Raw genomic sequence first — 26,365 nt, 5'->3', positions numbered from 1 at the left:
GACAGAATAAGCATTAAGGTTACTTGGCATTTAACTCTCCTGTCCCCAAACTGACAGGTTTACCAGAGGGTTTCTCCAATGGCACAGAAAGAGAACAAGTGATTACAGACTTCTACAGTCCAATAAACTCATCAGCCCCTGTACTATCTGGTACATTAAATGTAAAAATGATACATTGCTTGAACATGAGGCCAAATTCTCAGTTTCTCAGTATCTCAAACTCTCCGTGGGCCTTCTGTGATTTTCTCTGAAAAGCAACAAAACCTACCCCCTTGATCCCTAAATCATTAACACATTCAGAAAACTAGCTGTTCAGCATAGATGTATTATTTATATTTGAGCAATGTTACTAGAATGCTCTATCAAAGGAAGAATCTGTTGAAAGAAACTAATTTATGCCCATCGCTATGACACAACTTTTCAAGAGAAATGGGTCTAACAAAGGTGTGGAACAACACTATTGTAAGATGTTGCTTGCAATATTACGTGCTTAAGCATATAAAGAATACTGCTAATATATTTGTATTCCTTGGACTAATATATTTTAGATTTGAGAATAATTTGTGAACAAATGGCAGATCCCTAAATAATTGTTATAGGGGAGGTAAAATACCATGAAAAAATATCTTTTTGCCCCCAGTTCACAATTATTTTGGGGATTTAAAAAAATGTTAGTTTATAAAATCCCAGACAACAAGAACTTCACACTTCCACTTAGCAGCTCTCATCATACGTTTTTCCCCTCATGTTTTTGGGGTAATTATTCCCCTTTTTGATTTCACTTAGTTCTTTCTTTTCTCTAGTACAATTTTAAATCAGAATCGTTCCATTTAGGTTATCCAAAAACTTGAGTTAATAAATTTGAGTCCTTGATGTTTACATTAGAAAACTATAAGAAAAATTGTACTAGACATACATTAGGATTTTTTAATTAATTTGGTTTTGTCAATCTAGACTAGTTACTTAGCCTCACGTGGAATACATTGGGAACTTTCCACAAGTACCCACCAAGCAAGTTTGCTGATCGAGAGGTCCACCAAATTAGCAAGGCTTAGTGAAAGTCATTTTTGAAAAAAGTACTCAGCAGCATTTACATTTCTAGGTGAAAATATTCAAATTATATTCTAAGATTTATTTTTATCTAACACGGATGCATTCGATGTTTTCACACGAACCAGCCTGCACTGAAAAACAATGAAAACCTGAAGAAGAATTTGCAGCCAACTATTTGCTGAAGATCCACAAGTTAAAACTTTGATGCAAAGATTTGGTCAATATTTTCCTACTCTGCATATCATCACAGAATATTCATAAATGTGTTAGCAAAAAAGGACTATGACAAATAATGCATGAAACTATTATTTATACCTTTTAACCACCTGCAAGCTGTTGCCCAGCTCCAGGCAAAGCTCAGCCATGTTCCCAACAGCCTTGGAACTCAGCACTCCCAAACTGATCTTGCACTTCCAAGTCATTCCTCCTTGGGCAAGCAGTGCCAGATGCGGCAAGAGGACTCCGCACCCGGTAAATACAGCTGATGTGAAAAAGATATAAAAGACTGGGCAGTTAATTCTTTTTAATTATTCCTCATTAGTCAGTCTTCCTCGCATGTCCTCTGTGGTATGAAGATACTCATGAACTACTGTAACATTATACAGGAGACGTCAGTAATTCTACAGCTATCTGATAAATACATCAGAAGTCGTGGTGGAGGTGCCATGCCTGAAACTCACACCTAATGCAATCCATACACTGCAACTGGGCTTCTCTCTGTCTCTCTCTACATGTCTTTGTTCATCTTAATTTCCACCAGAAGGATTCATTTTCCCAAATGACCCCTCCTCCTTCTGTTTACCATTCTTCAAGCTGAAGTTTAGGTTCATTTTGTTCTTCTGACCTCTCAACTCAGATTGCATCTCAATTTCAACACAGTTTTCTTTACTAAAATAAATACGTTGAGTAGAACTAACTACAGTTGGATTTGACTGAAATTAAGCCTTTCAGTGGTTTGGGGGGGGGGGGGGGGGGGGTGTCACTTCAGAGAGAAAAAATTTAAAGAAGTTTTTACTAAAACTAGCACTTTCCAGTGCCTGTTCCTCAAACAGACTTCCAGGACCACCTACCCCAGAACTGGCTGTTGGTCCGAGTAAAACAAACATGCCCGGTGCCGTTCGCTGGCACTGAGGGTCCACAGCCTGCATTTGTATAGCCAAAACCTCTCATCCTCTGAGTGCGGGTGGCTTTACCCAGGCTCGTTAAACTGGGTGCAACGACCTCAGCCCTAACCTCCTTGAACTCCTCCTCCTGCTTCCCACTGCTGCCCTTCCTCTGGGACTGGGCAGCACCGAGGAGGACATCAGCTGATCTCGAAGAAGGAAAAAGAGCCAAATTTGGGAGGAGGAGAATAACACTGGCTGGAAAAAAGCCTTACAGAGGCAGACAAAATGCAGAGATTTGGTCTGGCTCTGTCTGAGAGAGGAAACTGATAGCGAGTCCTGGCTGGGAAGGCTGGGATACCATCAGCAAAGAGACCGGGGCTCCAAGGGGTCATGTGAGGTGAGTCTGCGAATTAAGGAAATTAGGCATTTTATATCCTAAGCAAGCCATTAGGTCACCTAACGTCACCTCAGATGCAACTGGGAGGATTATGAGATGAAGATGAGGGTGAGGAGAAAGCACTGCCCATCTCCCTGGGTGAGGGGGTTGGCTGGGAAGGCTGCGGGGCCTGGCTGGATGTGAGGAAGAGCGTCGCAGCCCGGAGGAGAGGAGACGGGTCAAGCTTGGAGTGACCAGACAAAAGGTTTTGTGCCAAGTAAAGCAAAACGCCCTGCCAGTGCCTGGCATGGGACCTGAAGCCGCTGAGGTTCACCATTCCTCTGCTGTCAGCAGATATCCCCGAAACCCACTGGTGAAACATCCAGTCCCTCCGCAACACCCATCCACAAAAAATGAAGACAAGAAGTGCGTATTGCAGTAATTGCCCGCTTCGGGGTCTGATCAAAGTTAGCACAGACAGCCCTCCTCCTAACACTGCCCTAAGGCATGCTGCTTCATCGTTCAGGCTTACTAATGTTCTTTTAACACAGCTTTTGGGAAGGGAGGGTTGGGATGGCTAATTCTGACTTTTTGCCCCAAAAGTGAATGCGCTCTTATATAAACTATGAATATGTATATTTGGAAAATTAGTTTTTAATGCCTCTGGAATGGATTTTGATTCAACTCACTGACCTGGTACATCACAGTACTTACTGTTACAGAAGAAAAGACCAATAAAAACCTAACCCTCTCCGTGCACTTTCTCTGAGTCTTTACATATATTATAAAAATCACAGTTAAAGGCTAAATAAGATAGGATATGGATTACGAGATGGACAACCTATTGACACCATACACGGACCAGCAGACAAACACTCAGGTACAGACCATTTAATGCAATACTCTGGAGCTAACTGTGAAGACTTCCTTGTTTCGGTTCTTATCGTATGGCAATAATAACCACTTACTGATTATTTCAAACTGATTAGTCTTCAGAAATCTCCTTTAGATGGGGATAATACAGACTACTTCCACTTTACAAAAGGGAAAATGTAGGGGGAGAATCTTAAGAGTTTTTCCGGTACTACAATATCAAAGTTTAGAGTTAGAACATTAGAGCTAAAACATTATAATACTGAATAAAAAATTAAATGCATTCTAACCACAAAGCCCTATTTATATGATTTTATTCTTTCTGATTTTTAAGGGTACTGAATATAAATAGCATAGAACAAAATCTATCATTATTCACAACAATTTTCCTGCTCTAAAGTAAAGCCTGCAGTGTGTATCTATAACAACTCTCATCATTTGAAACTATCATGTCTGAAATCTGAGACAACTGCACGCTCATATTCTTATTTCTTTATACCTTTAATCTTAAAACCAATATACATCTCAGCAACTGAACTAAACCGAACTCAAACTGATTATTTTTTAAATAGCTAACAATATCACAGTGATTTTTATTATACAGCAGAAGAAACTGGGTATTTACTTGTTTTTCTCAGAACAGAATAATACAAAACTAATAGGATCACCATGTTATTAGTTATGGATGACATCATTCTAAATTTGTTCCAGAAGACTAATTGTTTTTAAACAGAAGAAACATCAATTTTCAAAGAAGGTGTTTGTAACAGCACCTTAATAACTTCATTTCCTAAACCTGTATCAACTTCGGAACATATGACAGTCGCCAAAATTAAATTCTGTCAGAAACAAAATTGTTGGTTTTTGACAACAAGTAATACATATAAAATACCAGATTAGACACTTGAAGCTAAACTGTAGGTAAAACAATTCTCTTGAGTCCCCTTAAGAGATACATATTTTAATTTAATAGAAACTTCTTATATGCTCCCCATGGTGACAGGGGCAACAAGGCACAAACTTTCTCCCTCCTGTCCAAAGAAGAAGTGGAAGAAGTGGAAGAGGAGAAAAGAACACTTTTACTTTGGCTCACAAATTATTTTTCAACAGAATGAAAAGTTTTAGTTTATTTTCAAGCTCTTTAGAAGTTTCTGTTAAAAAAAAGGGGGGGGGGGTTAGTAAATGTTAAAATGAACCATCATTAATGATGCACATTGACCCATTTAATATTTAGGCAGTCAAAGAACACACATCAGTTATTTTCTGATCTTTTTGTTATTTCTTTACTGATTATAACAAGCTAGTGAATTTGAAATCAATTCCCAAAAGTTTTTGGTTGACCTAAATCCCCTTTCCCTGCCTCCTCCCCACCCCTTTCCTTTGTTAACAAAACAACTTTTTGTACAAAGTTTACCCTCAGGTCTTTCACTAAACCAAATGATTTGGGCTCAAATCGAATGCCCAGGCATAGGCGCGTGGTGCCATCTGAGACCTCCTGGAGTACAGAAGATGGCACGGAGCTGGGGGACAGGCTTTGGCACCCTCATGGGGAGGCACTGGCAGGGTTATGCCAGCACACCTCCAAGTGCACAAGGTGACGATGCTGGCAGCCGTGCAATTTGCTACCTATGCAAACCCCAGCAAAAGACGCACACAAGCACCTCTTGCAAGCATAGAGGGGCCAGAAGAAAAAAGTTCATGCTTCGTGCTGGTAAAAAGGTTCTGTAATGCTTTATTTCATTTTTAATACAGAAATAAACTTACTGCCTGCTGCGTGATGTTGTGCAACATCACAACAATGATGTTAGGGTAAGCACTGTCACACATACCCACGTTAGATGCAACAGGACACGACAGCTGGTACTGGCTATGGAGCTGATGTTTTGCCACATCTGAAATCACTCCCCCTATTTGAGTCAAAATTATTCTTACGGTCAAAGAAAGAAGGTCCCTAACTGTGTGTGTCCATCGACTCTGAGAATTTATTGTTGCATTTTTAGATGCGTACACAGACATATGGATTCACCCTACTCAACAGCCAAAGCTTACGTGAAGGATCCAAAGCTACTGAGCATTTCCAAATTCTCTTCCTTACTGTTCGAGAAGCACCATGGTTTAAGGTGCAACAGCTGATCCCTGTATGTGTGCTGCTTTGCTGCTCTGACTCAGAAGGAAGACTTGAGTTACATGCAAAACCAACATGCGAATTTACTTCGGGAGGGGTACATGAGGTAACTTTAAAAGAAGTATAAATTGAATCATTCTATTTTTCCACTAACCATTGTTAGGGTGCACAACCGCATGAAGATGAGCACACCAAGTACATCTCTAGGTAGGCATACTCAAGTTTCTGCTTCTCCTGAGACATAGACACTATTACTCTTGTTGACACGCAGGTCTTATATTTAAACTATTTTACAGCACTAATTAGTACTGACAACTCTTAATATATTAGAAATTAAACAGGAGAATTCACACTTAGGTTTAGGGTTTTTTTTTCCCACTGAATTAAAAAGAGTATCTCTAGCTTTAATACATACATAATTGCACGTTACAGCCATGAAAATCTAACATGAGAAAACTAAAAACTGTGAAGTGCAGCTGTTTCATAAATGGCTTGGCATCTCACAAATTTGCTTCAATAATTCAAGATTTCTGCATTCAAGCAATACAAAAGACAGCTTCTGACACAGAGCAACACCTGAGCAGATAGGGCCGTGGTTCCTCTGGGGTGCTACCTGAGGCAGAGCCACAGTGTAATTGTGCCGATTAGCTCAAGTACCCCCTTCCGAGTATCAGTACACTGACCACTTTTGCTCTGTTTCACTTCCACTATCCTTCACATCTCCACACGAATGTATCGTAGAATCATAGAATGGTTTGGGCTGGAAGGCACCTTCAAAGATCAGCGCATCCACCCCCCTGCTGTGGGCACTGACATCTTTCACTAGATCAGGCTGCTCAAAGCGCCATCCAACCTGACCTTGAACACTTGCAATGATGGGGCATCCCCAGCTTCTCTGGATAACCTGTTCCAGTGTCTCACCACGCTCAATCTAAAAAATTTCTTCTTCACGTCCTATCTGAATCTATGCTCTTTCAGTTTAAAACCACTGCCCCTTGTGCTGTTACTACAGGCCTTGGCAAAAAGTCTTTCTCTGTCTTTCTTATAAGCCCTGTTTAAGTATTGAAAAGTTGCAGCAAGGTCTCCTTGAAGCCTTCTCTTCTCCAGGCTGAGGAACTCTTAACTATCTGTCTTTCTTCATACGATGGTTGTTCCAGCCCTCTGATCATTTTTGTGGCCCTCCTCTGGACCAGGTCTAAATGTCCTCCCTGTGGTATTCTCATTCCACAACAGAGGTTATCTTTCTTGGTTGGCATAGAGCCAACCACTCCCTCACCTGCCAAAAAATATTTTAGAGGCACAGTGATGGCATAAATTAAAATCTTGCTCTGATGGCATATATAACACCCTTTTGCAGTACTCTCCTTGCCGCTTCAACAGCTCGTCTAGTCCATGATTTGCAATCCATTACACAGGGGCAAGTTTGCCAGATACCGCTCATCTTCACAGATATGTTGGCCACGCAAGAAGCTCTTCTTGTGCATACTTCCCAAGTAACAAACTTCACAGTAACAGCCACACCAGCAAAGAACAACGGGTCTACCACTTGCATCTCCAATTGTGAACAGGCCAGTTTTCCAAAGAAAGGTTGAAGGAGCTATGAAAATGAGGAGGTATGGAAAATTCTGATGACATGGAATGCTTCCTATACCCTCATTGATTACAGACTAGAGAGCGCTAAGCACTTCAGATTAACTTTGTAAGAAAAAAAAAAAAAATCCCCAACAAATAAAACGCATTACACTGAATAGAAAACCATCTAACTTAGCTAGCAGGGAAGCGGTCTCTCAGAGCAGCAGAACGTCCCACTGCCTGTACTGCCGGTGCTGGGCTAAGCCACCCAGCATTCTCACTACCTGCCACCAGACTCCAGCACTGGAGTCCTCTTTTACAGCCCTGAAGTCCCTCCTGAAAACATGGAAGGTGCAGCTGGGAGACCCGAGTCCCACACTGACCTTTGATTTGCATTTTATGGGGAAAAAAAAGACTATTCCTCAATGAGAAGATATTGAGGAAGGAGTCTTGAGTTCTGGTCCCATGTTATTTTAGATAATCACTGCATGAAATCAATGGAGGGTAGTCTGTAAGCAATGTGTGAGATGGTGTGAGCCTACCTTCCTCTAGCATAGCTGTCAGCAACCTCTGGCCCCTGTGCCAAAGGTTGCATGTGGGTAGACTGTGAATAGCACACAGCAGGAATTAGATGCTAAATCATCCGTCTCTCACAGAATCAAGATGTCATGAATTACCTGTCTGGTAATACATGTCCAGTTAAGAGAAAAATCCTGTTGAGAACAACACTCTTGAAAATTTGCCTAGCAAGTAAACTACAATCAAAATATTCTCTCTCTCTCTCTCTCTCCTGTTATGTAAATCTTAAAGCCTGTAAAGCAGACCAGTTTGAAAAGGATGCATCACAAGGATCCCATCTCAGAACAGCCTCATAACTGCACCTTGTAAACCACAAAAAGCCTCATAAATAGAGCTCTCTTTGCAAGTGCGGGAGACAGATTTGAATCTCTTCAGGCACCAGTGCAAACTGAACCCAGGTCTTCCACATCATTAGTGTTAAATGATCCATGCTTCTAGGTAAAAAAGAGGGCAGGAACATTACCTGCTATTTCTGTGTTTTCAGATACAAGGTTTCAGGGCACCTAAAGCAGAGTCTGAGTCAGAGCAGTAGAAGTTTTAACATCTCAACTGCCAGGTCAGATACCCTCAACAGGATATATATAGATCACCTCTCTTCCTAGTCCTGATTAGATGCACACATTGCTGAGCTACTCTGCCTTTTAAAAGGACATAAACAAGATTTTAGGCCCTAAGAAATGTAATGTTATTAAAAAAACCAAACCAACATTCCTCCAAATTTTTGTGTCCAAACAGAAGATTTAAGGATTTCCGTTTTGAATTTTGGCACCAAAATCCCTACTGATGTTCCACTTCAGGAACAAATCCGGTTAAATGCCTATTTATTTTGCTGTATAGAGAATTAGGAGAAAAAGAAAGTCAGATTTACACTTGCATATGACTAGGTGTCCAAGTGACTAGCTGACATAGACATCATTTAACACGACAACAGTGCTGTGAAAAGACTGTTTATAATCCCATTACAAGATTTTAATAGAATGACTCACAGTTAATATAAAACCCGGTGGTCTTCACAGAGAGATGAGGTACTTCACCATATTACATGGTAACAAGAACTTTGATATACAAGCACCTATTCCTCAAGTGCACTAAGCATTTCTGATGATTCTGTTTAACTTCAAATCCAATGACTCCACAGCTTAGACAGCAATTTATATTCAACTACTAACTAATATAGTGCTTGCATAGGATATAATTGATAGCTTTATTGCTTTATTATGCTGGAATGTAATGACAAGCTTTATCACCATTTTTTTCCCATCCCTTCCTTTTAAAAAGCGAGGTCTTCTTATATGGAAGGAAAATAGCAGTTATATTTTACTGTCTGTGACAGATACTGCAATTTCATTAAATTTAAAGTTAACAATCATACTGAAAGGTCATCACTTGGACTTTACAAAGCCAGCTGTATTAGCCCAAAGACTAACTACAGTGGCTGTGCTATGTGGAAGAATACAACAAAGCCAATACACTCATAGATTACAGGAAGCAGATTTTGCTTGCCAAATTCTAATTTTGTTTCATATGTGAATGTATCATCCTCCAAAATTTGCTTATTTCATTTTATGATGCATTATGTGTACAGCATAACATCAGACAGTGGTTCAGCCCAGACACCAGCCCCATGGGATGCAGGCATTGCTTAGAGTGACCAGGGCTGTTGCTGAACTAACTAAAGACCCCTATTCTAAGGGAACAGCTTTCCAAATGGCCAAGAAAGCCAGCTTACCAATTGATACACTCTGACTATGAAAAATATGTCCCAACGGGGCTGATAGTTAGAATAGTAGGGCCGGCTGGCTGCCAAAATGAATGTGAGAATCTATTGAGGGAAATCTCAGGTTATTTATTCATACTCAGTATCTCAAAAGAGAAAGAACATTTGTTTAGGCCAGAATTTGCAGACTGTGCCCTGCTTCAGGCATTGATGCCGTTTCAAAATGTTGGCCTTGATGTACCTAAATGTGAAAGATTAGGGAACCTTAACGAGACAAAACAACCAAACTTTTTATAGTATTACATAAGATATAAATCTAGGAAAAGTTTGTCAAGTAAAACGTAATTTGTGCTTTGCCTTCATCCTACCTGTGTCTAAAGACTTCTATATACAGAACAATATTAACGCATATGATACAGTTATCTCAGAAATATTGATTACACACTAAAATCATGACATTTCAAATCACATCTTCCTTACATCCTGAAGTAACAGAATACTATCATAGAAGGATATGTTTATCATTGTGAGGCTAAGCCAGTTATCTCTGGAAAATTAGTTTACTCTGTAACTCTTTCAAGGTACAGAAATACGTCTTACGACGATAATGCAGCACTTGCAATAGCAATTGTGTACAACAAAGACAACAAATACAGTAACTGGTGGTTCTTGGAAAGGTATCATTAAGTTCATGTTGAGTTCAGTAAGCCTCTCCTGCTTGAAAGGTTGTGAATGATGCGAGACATTTTTTCCAGTATACCCCTTACAGATTAGCTTCGTCCAGTAAAAGAACTAGTCCAGCTATTCTCAAACAAGCAGTCAAATCCTCCTGGGGAACAGACGTCTTTGAGTGTTCCCTTCAATCTTTCAGATCTGGCAGAAAGGCCAAATCCTTGGTATATAAATAGTAAGAAGAATGCCACTCATTTTCCCTCCACATACATTTTTGGTAACGACACAGAAAGCTGTAAAAATTAAGGAAGAAGAAAAAAAAAAATCCCCCAAATGACACAGAACAGAGATAAACTTGAATAGGTTAACCCATTTAGTTCATCTAAGTTGTAACTAGAGGATCTAAATGAAAATTAGGAAAAGTAAGCCCTCTGTTTTAAATTCCTGAGTCTTGCATTTCCCCTGTACAAGTGTGTACACAAATACACAGGGCTAAAGCTAAGGTAAGAAAACACATCACTTGGTGATTTTTCTAATATTACACCTGTATAATGGAAGAAGGCAACTCTTGCCCTAATTACAACATACAAAAGGATAAGCAAGATTTCAGGTTGGGAGCTGTATACTCAGCCCTTTCTAATTCCTAACTGTAGACCCCAAGCTGCAAAATGGGTAAGCAACAAAAAAGGGAAGCAAAGTGCCTCAATAAAAGGGATAGTCTCGTTCAGACATACTGATTTCCTCAATCTGCCAATATCCCCTTTGTATTGTCCAGATTAACTTCGGCCAAAGGTACACATGGTCAGAACGAAGCTGAAGTAAAAACAGAAAGAGCACAGTAGAGAGCAGAAATAGCATGATGTTACTCATCCAAACTAAAACAGAGCTGGCTATAGGATGCTCCAGAAAGACTTTTTTTCTTCTTCTTTAAACAAGGCACCATTTAAAGGCTTTTAGAAGGCACTAGACTTAAAGGATGTCCAGAATTTTAACTTCAGCCTGGTTTTCCCAGGAAGGGTATTAATACCTTTAGGGCAACCAAAAGAATCACAGGTATTAAGAATATTTATTACCAGAAACCAGTGAAGCAGTTCAATTTATTCTCAACAGAAAACTCTGAAGTGACCAACACAATGAAAATATCTATATAGTAATGAATGACTTTGATAAAATGGAGTAAGACTTATTGTTTTGCATTCACAACAGAGACATTTTTGTACTGGAAAATTAACAATACATAGGAGATTAAAAAGAATGAGTAGGACACATGAATTGCTGTCTTTTCTGTTTTACAGTGCATCATAAAACTACTGAAAATTAAGGTATTTAATCTGATCTTATATTACCCAAGTCACAATGTGACCTGATACAATTTGTGATTTACATACTATTACTATACATATAAAACAAATGGAAAGATAATAAACACAACACTTGGGTGGTGACTAAATGGCATGGGTGCCTGTGACCAAGTGCAGTTTGCAGCCAAGTTCGATGTACTGAATCGGTTCACCTTATGGAATAACAATTTCTGATTAAGTAGGCTGCAAACATGAAAACCAAATTTTATTTTCCATTAATAGCGACTAAATTCAACTGATCTCCAAGAACTATGAGCTATAACTTTTTGCTCGCTTAAACTACCAAGACTACTACCAATGTAAGAACAGGTATTAATGTGAGGACTGCTGACCTGGCCTCATGTGTCCCTGAAGCCTTGGGCAGCTACAAGACCACCACCGCGCTCCTGCAATGACTAACTTCATCAATGGTTAACTCTCTCCGCCTGCCATCTGCTTACACCACAGTCAGAGAGGTGGTAAACGCTTAACAGGGAGGAAACTGATGACTGAGTATTTGGCAGCTACAATCAGCACAGCACTTATTTTTGGGTGATGAATCACCACTTTTACCCCAGCCACAGGGTGCTGGTACATTCACTGCACAGAAAACCTCTTTTATGGATGGGGCTGGTGGCAGGGCGATGAATACTGCTCTTGGTAGAACCACGTCAAGAGACTGCTTTGGACAAACCAGAAGATGCTACGGTCGAAGGTGGCTGTGTGCAATACCACTCACCGTCATTTGCCAGCCACACATCAAGCTCTGGGAATATGGGACTACTGGTCTGGAGATATCCAAAAGTTCATTTACAGTCAGTAAGGACCACCTTTTCTTTCAGAGAGAGTGAAAACAAGATTGAGGAGGCAATGAAGTCACGCAAGGTGTCAACAACAGTGCCCAGGGCGAAAGCTGGATTCAATGCCTTGTAGCCCACTTGCATTAAAGTGATGTCACACCACAACAATAATACTTCAAGCTCTGTCAAAATCTTGAATGAACTCGCAAAAATTGGCAAATCTGAAAAAACCTGACTAAACAACATTTTGATACACTCAGCTAAAGCACGTCTCCGAAATCCTGCTCTCCACAAAGCCCTTGGCAGCCTCACCACAGGCTGCCTGGGACCAGGGCCAGGAGACATACCCGATGCCATCATGGGCTAGAAATTTCACTCCAGGTACCTTCAAAGCCCACGAAGATGACAGCGAGATGAAGCAGCTTTATTTGGCACTACAGTGCAAGTGCGCTTTAGCAGAGCTATAGGTTGTCAAGATTTATTTGCCCTCCTCCCCTTGCCTCTCATTGAGAATTTGGGACTAGTTCAAGGTCTGACCCAGCTTTTGGTACTTCCTCCATGGTCTCTTGAACACCGATTTCCACCACAGCAGCACTCACGGTCACAGTATAATTACATACAGGTCAGCAACCACTTTCCACGGCATATCAGCTCTATCATGAACGACATCCCAATAAAATGACAACAGTTCCACTGACATTTTGTCTCAATATTAAGAGATGTGACAAAGTCAATGAATGTATCACACACGCTTCAGGGTAGCGAACGGGTCAGAGCAGTGCTTTTGCTTTAGTATTAACTTTGGTGGAATCCAGACTCCCCAACAAACTCAACAGAAGATTTCCTTTTGCCACCCCAAAACAGGCATCTCATAATTCAAACACCTGCCTTAGCATTGCCTACAGTACCAAGTTATTCCGTCCTTTTCATTCTGCCTTTAAATTGTCATCAACAAGTGCCAAGGCTTTTATATAAGCTCAAGCCTGAGAATGCATCTGCCTATATTAATATCCACCCCAAATCCATTCATTTTGGGATCCATCAAGAACAGTGGAATAATAATAATAATTATTTATATATAGATACACACACAAAAATGTGTTTGATACTTGAATACCTCTTTTGTTTTTTCCCTTTTGCAAACTCTTTAGAAAAACCCAGTGAATACCAGTTCTTTCTTTTTAGTCAGTTTTTATTACGATTCCCCTCAATATCTTAATGAACATTTTAGTTTGAGAATTTCCAACTCATTTCTGCTTATGACAGTTGGTTTTACACCAGCACAACCTGAATATCATCCCATCAAAGATCAAAGGAGAAGAGAGTGAATTCTAATAAAATCAGCTCTAATTCCATTAGATTTCAAGCTGTGCTTATGAATCTGCTCCTTGGGGGCCAATCACTAAAATGTCTCTTTCAGCTCTGGCTTCTTATTTTTTATATCTTCTTCAGAAATTCAGTAGCCACTCATGACATTCAGCAATGAGTGTTTTTGTAGTGTATATACAATATATTGCGGTGACTACTGGCTAGAAACAGATCCCTAATACACACTGCACACACACTTATTTCCAGCTTGCAATCCTTCAGTGTGTAAAACAGACCTAAAGCCACAAGGCTATTTCCTACTCCTCATTTCCACTGTCACCTCTGGAGCACAACTGTAATCTGTCGTTTGCAATTCATGTATAATTTAAAAGATCTCACAGCAAAGTGTCATACATTACTCTGTAAAGCAATGATGTCTACCTAAAAACCTGTTTGTCAATTGTAATGAATCTGCATTTAAGCTCTATTCTTATTTTTCAATTATCATACACAACAGTAGTAAACTTTTCAAAAAACAAAGTTCTGCATGATGTTATGCGATACATCAATGTTTTTAGAGTGATTAATACAAAATCTTTACTTCAAAGCCATGATACAAATACAGTCAGGTGTTCTGCACCGCAAACTATTCTTTCAATAACATAATATCTCCTTCCAAAATAAGAACTGAAACAATCAATATTCTCTTAGTTTATTGTTAGTTCAAGACAGTTACAATTAAAGCTTCAGTACAGTGATCTTTTAAGAGCCCCTAACAAGGCTCAGAAGTGCTGTATAGAAGTTGACCTATACAGGAGATTTCAGTAGCATACATAAAGAACCAAAATTTGCAGAAATTGTTTTTTAAGTTTACACATCAGGATAATCTTTTTAATAGGACATGTAGACTAAGATGGGGGATTTCAGAAAGGATTATCCCTCTGGTGTGGAATATTCTATTTCAAAATTTCCATAGAAACATTAAAACCCTTTTGAAATGCTATCAGGCTACCATCACTAATATTGTTTGAAACACCTGAGCCCACATCTATGAAACTCCTTCAAATCCTTTGGCACCATATCAGAGTGAGGGTGCCTGACACCTTGCATCCTGAGCTATAAAGCCCCTGAAAAAAGAGCAAAGCCAATACTATGGCTGGAAAAATACTTTTTTTTTTTTTTTTTTTTTTTAATTAGCTGCATCTGTGGCTATATACACATCTTTAAGAGACTGACAGAATCTACATACCTGGTTAGGTACCTAAATCCCCTTTGTTTAACTGGAAATTGGGAACAAAAGTGCTGTGGTAGGTCTGGAGCACAGTCTGCCTACCACAAAGCAGAGATTTACCTTCAAGCTCTGTCCATCTGTCTTTCTGCTACTTCCCTCTCCCCCTCTACCAGTGTAAAATCAAAGGTGATCATTTCTCAACCAACCTGTCAAACAACCGCTGCTGCGCTGTAGCTGGTTAATCAAACATGTCCCTTTTGAAATGTACATGCTGGTACTTTATGTGCCACTTCAAATTAGCGGCTCCAAAAATTCAGGTCCATTTGCAAACGACAGTCTGTCCCAATCCATTATCACATGACACTTGGTCAGCAAGCAGATTGTAAATTAACATTTCCATCTTCTGCTGTAGCCTTTTAGTCATAGTAATTACAATAAAATCTCTTTAATCAGCAGACTCATAAAATAACCAAGACGGATGTCTTTTATTTAAGGAAGACCTTGTGATACACATTATGTCACCAGCTGCACGGGGAGAATATCAGGCTTTGCTAAGGTAGCAAAGCGGGAAGCTTTCTCACACTCAAGCCATGACCAGCTATTTGAGTTCCTCACTGATGCAACGCCTTCTGCTGCGATTAAACTGAAACAAATAACAGATATTTCCAGTTTCCTCTTGTATTCTCAGTGTATTTTTGAAGAATTTAATAAAACAATCTTACAAAATGCCTGCAGATCACCTAAGCAAAGACAGACGTGCTCGTGTAATATCATTTCTACAGCGTTCAAGGCAGCCTTTTCAACAGGGCTTATAATTAAGAACGCTTTTGATGGCGAAATTGGGCCTCCGCTGTTAATCAAAGGACCAAAGACACCCCTTAGCATGCATAATTCTGCACCTCTTTGTTTCAGGAAAATCTTGACAGGAAAATAATGGTTCCTTCCATTTCTTTCTTCTCTGTCAGTTAACCAGGGAAGGTTATTCTGCTCCAGTCTCCCAACTGCTGCAGCATAAATTACCAGAGGGGGAAAGAGTTGGAGGCACATACTTCCCAGGAAACCTTTTGCATGTTTTTTGCACTGGGGGTGAATGAACTGACTTGGACAAAATAGCCTTTGCCAGAACCTACGGGTATGACCCAGAGCAAATTCAGTGCTCGTTTAGAATTCAGAAAAATTGTAGCTAGCTGAAACAGTCTGTCCCCCAAACCAAACCCATTTCTCATTCTTCAGATTTCCCCAAATATGATCTCATCTCAGACCCAGCTAACCTCAGAGGCACAGCACTGCCAAGACTCTTCAAAGGCCTGAAAGACCTGAAAACAAAACACAACGTATTTTTGCAAAGCTTCTGTGTTGAAATGAGGTCCACCTTAGACAAATCTTCCAAGGTTACCAGTTGCCTGCATTTCCAGAGAAAATTCTTAGGTTTATAGGACACGTCCGAGTTCCCAACTTGTAGAGCGAATCGGTACTCACAAGGCACAAGAATTTCTGGTACTAGGGAAATAAATCAGAATTAAAAGGTACACAAAAAATAATGGGGAAAATGTATGCAAATAGAAATCTAAGAAGCTTTGTTCAGTCTCAGTCTTCAAGACAGGTCAAACAGTTCCTGATCCTGCTTTTCAGTGTTTTGATCCTGTCATTGATTTATCCCCCAGAGAAAGTAAAGAAGTTTAATCTTCAGACAGATATTGAAATCACTGCAGCTAAAGAGGTAAAGGGCTCTCAGAAATGAACTATCTTGGTTTGCAAAAGCTTTTTATACTTCCAAATTTCATTAATCATTCTTTTTACAATGTGCAAGTTCAAGACAATAAATCTAAACCATTCCTAAAACTTATCAAACTAACAAAGATAGAGGTCCTAGGACAATCTTGACCATGAGTTAACTACTCCTGTGCTGCTTGATGTTACCGGTCAAAGAGGCTTCTAAGAGATACAGACATCGTTTCACCTTGGCTGCATCCCCTCTGTGCCACATCCATGTGCCTCCCCCATGCAGGACATTCATAATTCACTGAATTTACAGTCTTATTAGGAAAGGATCCATTTAAAGAAAACTCCAGCATGAATTTTACATCAGTTTTCTCCTTTGGGTATTCCAGTATTCTTCAAAGAGAATGTGTCAGTAATTAATGCAGGTTCATACATTTCTTCCTAGGAGTCGGCCCACGTACGTGTTTATGTCCGACAAGATATGTCCCTCAGCAAAGGCCTGAGGAGCACTGGGACCAACATTAGCTCTCCAGTGAACTGTCAGTCACTTCAATGTAATCGTCTAGAGGTCCTTCTGAAAGAACCACGGTCTTTATTTTTCATTGTTCATACAGCACTTGATCTGGTCTAAAGATCTCCTTTCCTGACATAGCCTATTTTTACTAGCTTTATATTTCTTCTACAATACCCAATCTGGTATAAAAGCCAAATGAAAAAGTTCCAGAAGTAATTGAAATATTTAATTTGTTTTGAGGAAATGTAACAAAGTTTCTGGAGAGAACATCATCGATATCTTCCCACCAGAACCAGGCAGAAGTAGTGGGATTTACAGCCATTTCCTTCTGGTTTGCAGTTAGAAAGGCACAGGAGCTGCACTCATAGGAGATGCCACAGAAAGACATTTGGGGACACAAAGATCAAAGAAGAAAGAGAACCTGAGATAAGTAACAGATACAGCATTACCAGTTACAACAGCAGCTAAATCCTATTCTATCAAACATCATCATGTGGCTTTTACAGTAGACTTGAGGGCACAGTATTACAAGATATCTCAGAGGGCTGCATCTAGTCTTATTTTTAGTTTTAAATCAGACAGCATTATAAAGACGATGTCCCTAAAGGCCATTCCCACACACTAAACATTATCTCCTGCCACCCACAGAGATCATGGGGCACAGCCTTTCCACGCTCTTACTTTGCACTCCATACTTAAGCAAACCATAATAAAAGCATCTTCTTCTCGGCAGCTCCCTGCCCCCTGCCCCTGAAACTACCTTCTCTTCCAGAATTACTGATTTATGCTGTTATGCAACGTCTTCCAAAACTTACTTTGACTTTCTTCCCAGACATGCTAGCCTGACCACTGGAACAGCAGGAGGGAGATTAAATTTGATACTAGAACGTCTCCACCAAGGAGAAGCCAATTTTTTAAATTAGGAGCTGGTTTTAATCACTACCAACACTCTGTGGGCAACAGGGTTTTATTCTGATCTCGGCTACAGTCACAGCTAGGAAAAAGAGCTATTAGTCTCAAACTGAAAACTTTACAAAAATTGGAGGACAATTCTTGATGGATTTTTTTCATGCATAATCAAAAGTTCTATCCACAGTCACGGTCAGGGGATGAAGACTACAAATTTCTGTATTTAAGTCAGAAAGTATACAATGTAAACACTGAAGATTCAACAGCAAACATTTTCAGATATGCTCTGAGTCCTGGTGAGCGGATCCAACCAAGTCTATGCACCAAGAATCCAAAAACTTCTCTGTAAAGGCAATCCAAACCCAAAAAACTTCCATGGACTATGCTTGTTTAGTTTCTCACAACTTTTCTATGTCAAAGGTGCTGTATAGAAAAAGGGGATAAAGTGTTCCTGTAACAGTATGTTTAAGAATGTAGAAAATTTTGAAAAAATACAAGCAAGCAAATAAACAAAAAAACCCAGACATCTTTCTGCATACAGTAGCAAGAAGAGATTCTTTCATAAAGAAAGCAGTGTCATGACATGTGCTCCTCAGATTCCTTCTTTTGGGGCTCTCCCCCTTTTTCTTCCTCCCTGACATAGCATTGCAGGCTTATACAGGGTCTTTGTAAGTGAAACAGACTGGTTCAGTATTTTTCTATTACCTTCCATTAGGCAACAGGGGTTTTTTCCACTACTGTGAAACTAAATTTTCCGTAGTATAGATAGCTACAATCCTGCAAACAGATATATCTGAGTTTTGACAGTTGGATCTCATTCTTTGTAAAGTTGGCATCCTTGCAAAAACTAGATTGCGAACTCATAGACTAACACGGTACAGCAAAGCCCGCTAACGTGTTCATCTCCCTGTATCTCTTTAAAAACTTGCATTTTTCCAGAGCACCGGTCACTGTTCAGGCACTTTCAACTCTGATCCTTTACAAACTAAGCCTGTATTTTCCTTTCAAAGTCCTTTTCACTACTACTTTCCAGCAGTAATAAACACAGTTCTTTCAGGTAACAGCTGTCTTGCAGCTTGACACTCTGTTCAGAAACCTATTCCAATGACTGCTACGGGAACATAGCTTAAAATCAGGCTAGTTTCCAACGGACTTTGAAACTATCTACGCTTTTAAATGTGAGTGTATGAAGCTCATTTTCTTTGTAACACTTGAAGCTGAGCAGTTACCTTAACTGACCCAGTGAAGAGGAAAATGCCAAGCAACATCTCTCTGAACTGGGCATGCACAGCCAGCGCAGACAGAGTGCAAAACAGCAAGGGCAGGACACAGCACTTGAAAGAAAAATGGATTTTTTTGGAGTTGCAAGCAGTGACCACATTGCTTTAAGCATCTAAAACACAATAGCAGATCAGAGTGAAACAGGATGCCTGTCACAGCATTTTTGTTTTCAAAGACTATTTAAGAAAAGACTGAAGTGTCCATAGACATGTCCCAGGCGACCCAGTTTACTCCAGCACTACTCCAACAGTAACACTGCTACACGTTCATAACTCCTAGAGAGCTGCAAATGCAAACTCCACACTGACATTAACAAGCACACCAAATATATCACTGCCCCTTTTTTTTTTGATTATAATTATGACTGGGACATACCAACAGGGCATGAAAACAAGTATATTTCCGTAACACCCATGAAGTAGAAGTGAGTAAGCAATGTAACACGTAGCGTTACATTCAAATGCCTTGGCGTTGGTCATGCACAACTTCGACATCAAAATCCTTCAGAACAGCAGTGATGCACCCTTCTCCGGACGATGGTAGGGAGGTATGGAGAGTTTAAATAAATACGGATTCAGCCATTCTTCTGCTGAAGAACACTTGGAATATAAACAAAAAAACCCCCATGTTCTCAAATGCAAACATGTTTTTGCACTGATTAGTCTACAGAAGAAATGACGGACTTGTTTTTTTTTCAGGGGGTAGGGTGGGTTGGAAACAGGACCAGCTCCTACAAGGGGCTCCTGTCCTGCGACAGAATTTTCTACATCCCAACACAATACAAACCTAAGCTCCCATCGCGAACACAGCTAAGGGAAGAAGGACTGTATGGTTGCATGATGTTACTCACCTCACTTAGAGATGCCAGTGATTATAGCAGCATCAGTCATTTACTCTATGCTTGCATAAAGCACAGAGACTGAGGCAGATGCCTCCTTCCTTCTCCACCTAGTTTATAAAGAAAAGCTTTATATATATAAAAAAAGCTTTTTTTTTTCATTTCTATGAAAAACTAGCAGATGAGTCAGCTCTTACAGCATTAAAAAAGTGTATTCAGCATGAGACATGGTTAAAAAGTAAGTACCTCAGCTTATCATTCAACTTGGAGACTGACTAGCCTCAAACAAGTACCTCAGGATCATTCTTTTCTCACTTCTAGAACTGAGCAACCATCAATGTCTAATTCAAATAAAATAGACACCCCACCCAAGAATCTTCCTGTAGTTATGGCAAGCTGCGGGTAAGCATAAAATAGTTGTAAGGCTCTGACAAAAAAAGTGAAAGAAAATGCTCAAGTTCACAAGGCTCAAGAAACAGCCCCAAGTGTTTGCAAGGCCACTGCCTTTCTCTTCTCCTCACAGACACTAACCCAGATATAATTAGGCATTAACTTTATAAACAATAAAAAGGTCTTCTCCAGGAGATGCTAAAATGATGACCAAAAAAAAAAAAAAAGAAAAAGGAAAGTAAAAGTATTTGCTCAACTGTATGTAGCTTCTATCTGACTTCTATGTCTTTTTGATTTACATAAAATGCTGTAGTAACAGTCAACACCGCTTTTTAATTTTTGTCAAGTTTCAGACATTGATTAGGGATTGGCAAAGTTCTGCAGAGACATGCTAGCAATAAATCAAAGGTTGGTTTGCTCTTGTCTTGAGGCACACAGAGATGTCCTTCTGTTTTTACCAGATTTTCTATTATTGGGCCCGTGTATTCTTTTTTTCCTGTCTCAGCTGAGATCACGCACCACAGAGTAATATGCAAAATGCCTCACTACCAATATTAACAGAAGAGCACTGTACCATATTATTCATGCAAGATATTATCAAAAAATTATTTCACAAATCTATTTGCTACACTTCTCCTCCCCCTTACTCGCTGTTTACTTAGCCGCCGAAATCACTACATTTCAAATGCCAACGTGAACGTTACTATGAATATCAACTAACATCTTCTGACTGAGCTACAATTTAAAATGTCAGTTCCAGGCAAACAAGTGAGCAAAACTCATGAGGGCATAATTTATTAACACTGTAAAATGGACTGCTGCTCAATTTTTTCCTCTAGTAATGACAGAGTTGGCCCCTAATCAGACGTGCGCACACTACAGGGAGTTACAGGATCACCCTAACTCTGCCAGCTGATTCAGGTTTTCACATGTGCTTCAGTTCTTAACTGAAAACCAGGTAAAACATTAAAGAAACATATTCTATGGTAATGATGACAGACTACATCCTGAAACATATTCAAAGGATGCCCCGTCCCCTGCAAAAAAGAAAAATCCCTTTGCAGAAGATCACAGCGACACAGAAATGTAAGGCTGCACGTGATATTAAGGTAGAAACTAATTAATTTTGTTGTCCTAAAGATTGAACCAGATCAGATTTAGAAAGGTTTGTTCAGTTTATTGTTAGAACTTCAAGAACTAGGGTTTTACAACCTCGGGAGGTGGCCTGTTAGAGTGCGTAGCTACTGTTGAAGTTGCGTGGTTCTTCCTTGGAAAACGAAACCTTCCCATCATAGCCTCTGTGAATATGAAGAACAAATGTTTATTGTGCTGCCTATAAACAACCTTTTCAAAAATTTGAATGCTATCCTTTTTTCTCCTTTCTAGACTAAACAAATGTTTATCCATCAATGCTTCTTCTATCCAGTTATTTCATGCTATGCTTTTATTAACTTGATTTTCCATTCTAAAATTGTTACTTTTCTGTATTGAACTTCCTCTTAAGGATTCTGGATCTCACCTCCAGTTTACTGATTTTAATCTGGTCTTCTATAGTGCTTGCAGTCCAGCTTGAAGTGTACAGGCTTTGTTTAGCCACAAGAACAGAGGGGCTCAGGGGGATCTTATCAATATTTATAATAAACACCTGTTGGGAGGGACTAGAGAAGATGGAGCCAGACCCTTCTCAGTGGTGCCCAGTGAACAGACAAGAAGCAGTGGTACAAACTGAAATACAGAAAATTCAACTTACACGAAAGAGAAAAACTTTTGTACCATGAGGATGGTCAAGCACTGGAACAAGTTGCCGAGAGAGGTTGTGGAGCCTCCATCCTTGGAGAAATGCAAACATGGACTGGATACAGCCTTGAGCAACCTGCTCTGGGTGGTCCTGCTTGACCGGGGGTTGGACCAGATGATCTCCAGAAGCGCCTGCCTGACCCTGCCACCCTGTGATCCTGTGGTTCTGTTAAACTGCATCCTACCAACCACAAGTTGATAACCCCTCTAGATATATCCTTCTGCCAGATGGCCTACCATCACCATTTACTCTGTGTGTTTGTGGTCATCCACATAGCATGCTTCTGTATGTTTGCAGTCATCTACATAGTAATCATCTTACATACACTGTAAATCTCCAGATTGTTTCTGAGATGTCATATAGGACTCTAACCAAAACCTTACTGAAGTCAAGAAGGAACATCCCAGCTGAGCTTCAGTGTCACCAAATCACTATCTCAAGCACTTATTTCATAAAATCCATTTCACAAGCACTATATTCCATCATTACATGTGGTTTCGTCCTCAGTACTGTAACTAGGAGGCTTAAAATGTATGTACTTTATTACAAAACTGTCTTAAAAGTTCCAGCTTACACTTATTCATGGCCACTTGCTTTTGAAGAGCTATGCATTTGAGCATATTTCACGGTAGCCAATTTAGTTGACTGGTCTGCAATTCCAAGATCTTTCTCTGTTTTAAGAACATACTCTCTATGTGCCCTCTTATGTGATCTCACCTGTCCTTTACAGTTTTTACATGGTAATCACTCATGGATTCCAAATTGCTTCAATTAGTGGCTTGGGTAGACCAGAATAAACTCCACCCTAAGCTTACAAACCTGAATGCATCTAACTCATTAAAGCGTTCTTTAACCTGTTCTTTCCTTTTTCTGCCCTGTGTTCCTACCACCTTTCTGTTAGCTTCAACTGTGCTAAGCAGCTGATCCCAATTAACCTTCTTCGTAAAGACAGAAGCAGGAAAGGTCAATCCGTATTCCAGCTTCTTCTGTCATCCATTATTTTCTCATCTTCTCCTTTAGATAACAGTCTTGAAGTTTCCTTTGTCTCCTTCTACTTACAGGAGCTTTTTACTACTTACAAAACCTTATTTTATTGTGCATTACCTCCCATACTATCTGCAGCTCTGCATTTTTTAATTTGTCCAGCATGCTTTTGATGTCCTTTTAATAGTCATCGTGCTGAAAGAGTTTGAAAACATTTCTCCCTATCCCCCCCCCTACTGTTTTTCAGCTACTTCACTCTTATTAACCAACAGTCTCGAATTAAGTCTCAGCTTACCTGCAGAGAAACTGCTAAATGATCTCAGGTTTTTAATATTCTTTTGCAACTGTATTTCAAAGCTGCGCTAAACAAATCAGAGAGCATCAGCCAAGCAGTCCACCCACGTTCACAACCTTTCTTTACCTAATGATAATTACAGATTGTACTACAGACAGCCTTTAATAAACAGCATCAAGTTTAGCAGGAAGACATCTGTAGGGACCTTTCTGTTGCCATGGAAATATCTTCAGGCCAAACTGTCTTTAGCTCCACACGTTACCTCCATATTAACCTATTATTTATGCTTTTCTTTGGGTATTAGTACAAATTATGGACTAACTCACCCCAATCGATTATAAATGATATTACATCTGACTTTGAGGGATTCCAAAGAACAAGGAGTCACAAATGCTACAGAAAAGGGTAAGTTCCTGGACTTCCAGGCAAACTGAATACTTGCCTGATGTTGCATGGATTTTACTCCATGAGGTCCTGAATATTTTCAGCTTCCACCAGTAACTGGGGTAAGTCAGGGCTCCCAGCAAGGAACCGAGCCCTACAACCACCGCTGCACTTTCTGAAGGCTAGCGAGCAATTCATGACTAAATTTTTTTCATATCATTGTAAAAGTTTGGATGAAACTTAAGTTGTGCCAGCTCAAAATATTAAATAGATGATTACTTTTTGAGACTGATTAATGCAATAATAATCATGAACGCAATGAACAACAATAACAACTGGTGTACAATGCTACAGAGATAGGCACAATAAATGTGTGTAACAGACACTCTTCACATGGAGGTCCTTCCGCTTTGAACAACCTCAAAACATTTTGCAACTATGTACACATAACACTGCTGAAATATAGTCATCTCAAAGGGTAGAAGGTATTAAGCAACTTGCAAACACCATATAGCATAACAGTAAGATCTTTAACACCCACACAGAATAAACAGGATCTCAGTTTTTGAGATCTCATCCAAAACACACCCACACAGCCAAGTGCATGGTATTCAATTTACTTATTTCATATAAATGAAGAAAGAAATTAACCTCTGCTAAGATATGAACCACTGGTCTCAAGAAGAGTGAGGGATCCAAGCTTGAAAATTAGATTTTTCATCATTAACTATGACATTTTGACTGCTTCTCTAAAATTAAATAGGACATAATTGAAAATGTTCCTTACTCTGACGGTATTTCAAACCGTCAATAACTTTTAAACAGAAAATCAATCAGAAGTTTTCCCTACCGGCTTGAATTGCGACACTAAATTTTTTCAACAAGTATTTGATAATAGACTTTTGAAGACGATCATTAAGATTGCTGTCCAAAGAAGCACAGGCAACCTCTTAAGCAGGAACCAAATGACATAATTTGAAACCCATGAAAAATAGACTTAAAGAGAATGCCAGGAAATACAAAGCTAAGGCTGCTGGTGCTTACCTAGTATGAATTGCATCTACTAGTGAAAGGCTGTTAAGTGAGTTTCTCAGATAAAGAAAATCATAACAAAATTATTTTCTGTAAAAGTTTTTTTCCTATAATTTGTAATACCTTAAAACTGCGAAATAAAAAAAAAAAAAGAGAGTGTGAACAGCAATTTAGGATTTATTTTTGAACTGGTCACTCAAAATTCACAGAAATCCATCCACGGACCCCAGAAAATCTGCAACTGTTGCTCAGAAATAACGTTAATTTCAGTCAACAATTAAAAACATCTCTTTTCATAATAAAAGCCGAGCTTTCCCTCTTCTTCCTTACATCTTTCTTTCAATCTTTATTTTGTTTCTGCTTGATCTTATTCCCTCCAATGAAAAAACTTACTCTTTTAATAAGCACAGGGATGTGGTTTTGTGCAAACTGTAAAATTATAAATACTTGAGAACAGGCCTTGAGGCTGAAAATCTTCACATAATAACGACAAGTGGCCTAGCTACCACCGGTACCAAAGAGGCAGCACCACAGCTAAGAAATTAACTCGTCATCTTGGTCTTTTTAACCGAGAGCAGCATTTGCACTACACCACCATGCCAAGGTCAGTGTAAAGTGACATTAAACCCTGATGTCACGAGAAGCAGCAATCCCACCTCCCTCCTGCCCCCAACTTGCCTCCTCCCTCATGCTGCCATAGGGACTCACACAGCAGCACCAGGGAACTGGCAGGTTGAAAATAACCTCTTCCTCCCCAAAAATGATTCATTATTACCGTATATCTGCTCCTCGATCCGACGCACTAGAAACGCTTCTGTTGGCGATGGAGAAGGAGCTTGGGGTCAACCATGTGCGGCCAAGAAGACAAGGTGGGAGGATGCTGCGTGCTGGCAGCAGTACTGGCTTACGCCATGCAACAGTGACAATGAAATGAAGTGGGGGTCTGAGGGCAACGCAAAAGGGACACTGACATCGGCCCAAGCGGTCAGTCCTGTATAATCAACTCACATTCAGTGGTGCCTTCTTCTATCAGTAATCTGGGATCAGCACGACCACGCACAGATGACTCTGTTGTGCCACTGTCCCTAAAATGTTTTCTCGTGTGTTTAATTTACATGATTGCACACTACCATTTGTGCAAAGCTCTCCGTTCGTTCAGCGCTCATGATAAATGGCCATCAGTGAATGAGACAACAGGTCGTACTTGTTACACCGCTGTCACTGATGACTGCTCAATGCTGTGTTTTGTTTGGAAGATGCCACTCAGCCACTTTAAGTAATATTAAAGCTTTCTCATCCATCTCATAGAAGACAAAACCCGAGTTCAAGGTTTACTGAATTCCCCACTGCTGTACAGACCCACGAGCCAGGCCTCAACACTGTGGGAAGCTGAGACCCTGCAGTGCAGAGGACTCTGCACCTCCATGAACTCTGCTTCTGCTCCCAGCAGGGCGCAGGAGATCTGT

General features: G+C 39.9%; 1 protein-coding gene across 10 annotated transcripts in view; it reads right to left on the bottom strand.

The window, feature by feature from the left end:
- KLF12 (KLF transcription factor 12) overlaps positions 1 to 26,365 on the bottom strand; it is a 256,306-nt gene that overhangs the window by 104,461 nt on the left and 125,480 nt on the right. The window contains exon 2 of one of the 10 annotated variants that reach the window (XM_052785980.1): positions 1,369 to 1,534. The exons of the other annotated variants lie outside the window; for them this stretch is intronic. The gene's annotated coding sequence lies outside the window, so the exon portion shown is untranslated. The remainder of the gene's footprint in view (positions 1 to 1,368; positions 1,535 to 26,365) is intronic. 10 annotated transcript variants of the gene reach the window in all.

Source organism: Harpia harpyja, chromosome 4, assembly GCF_026419915.1.
Source record: "Harpia harpyja isolate bHarHar1 chromosome 4, bHarHar1 primary haplotype, whole genome shotgun sequence".
Lineage (NCBI taxonomy): Eukaryota > Metazoa > Chordata > Aves > Accipitriformes > Accipitridae > Harpia > Harpia harpyja.
Note: the sequence above shows the minus strand (reverse complement) of the source record. Positions and strands in the feature narration are given on the sequence as shown.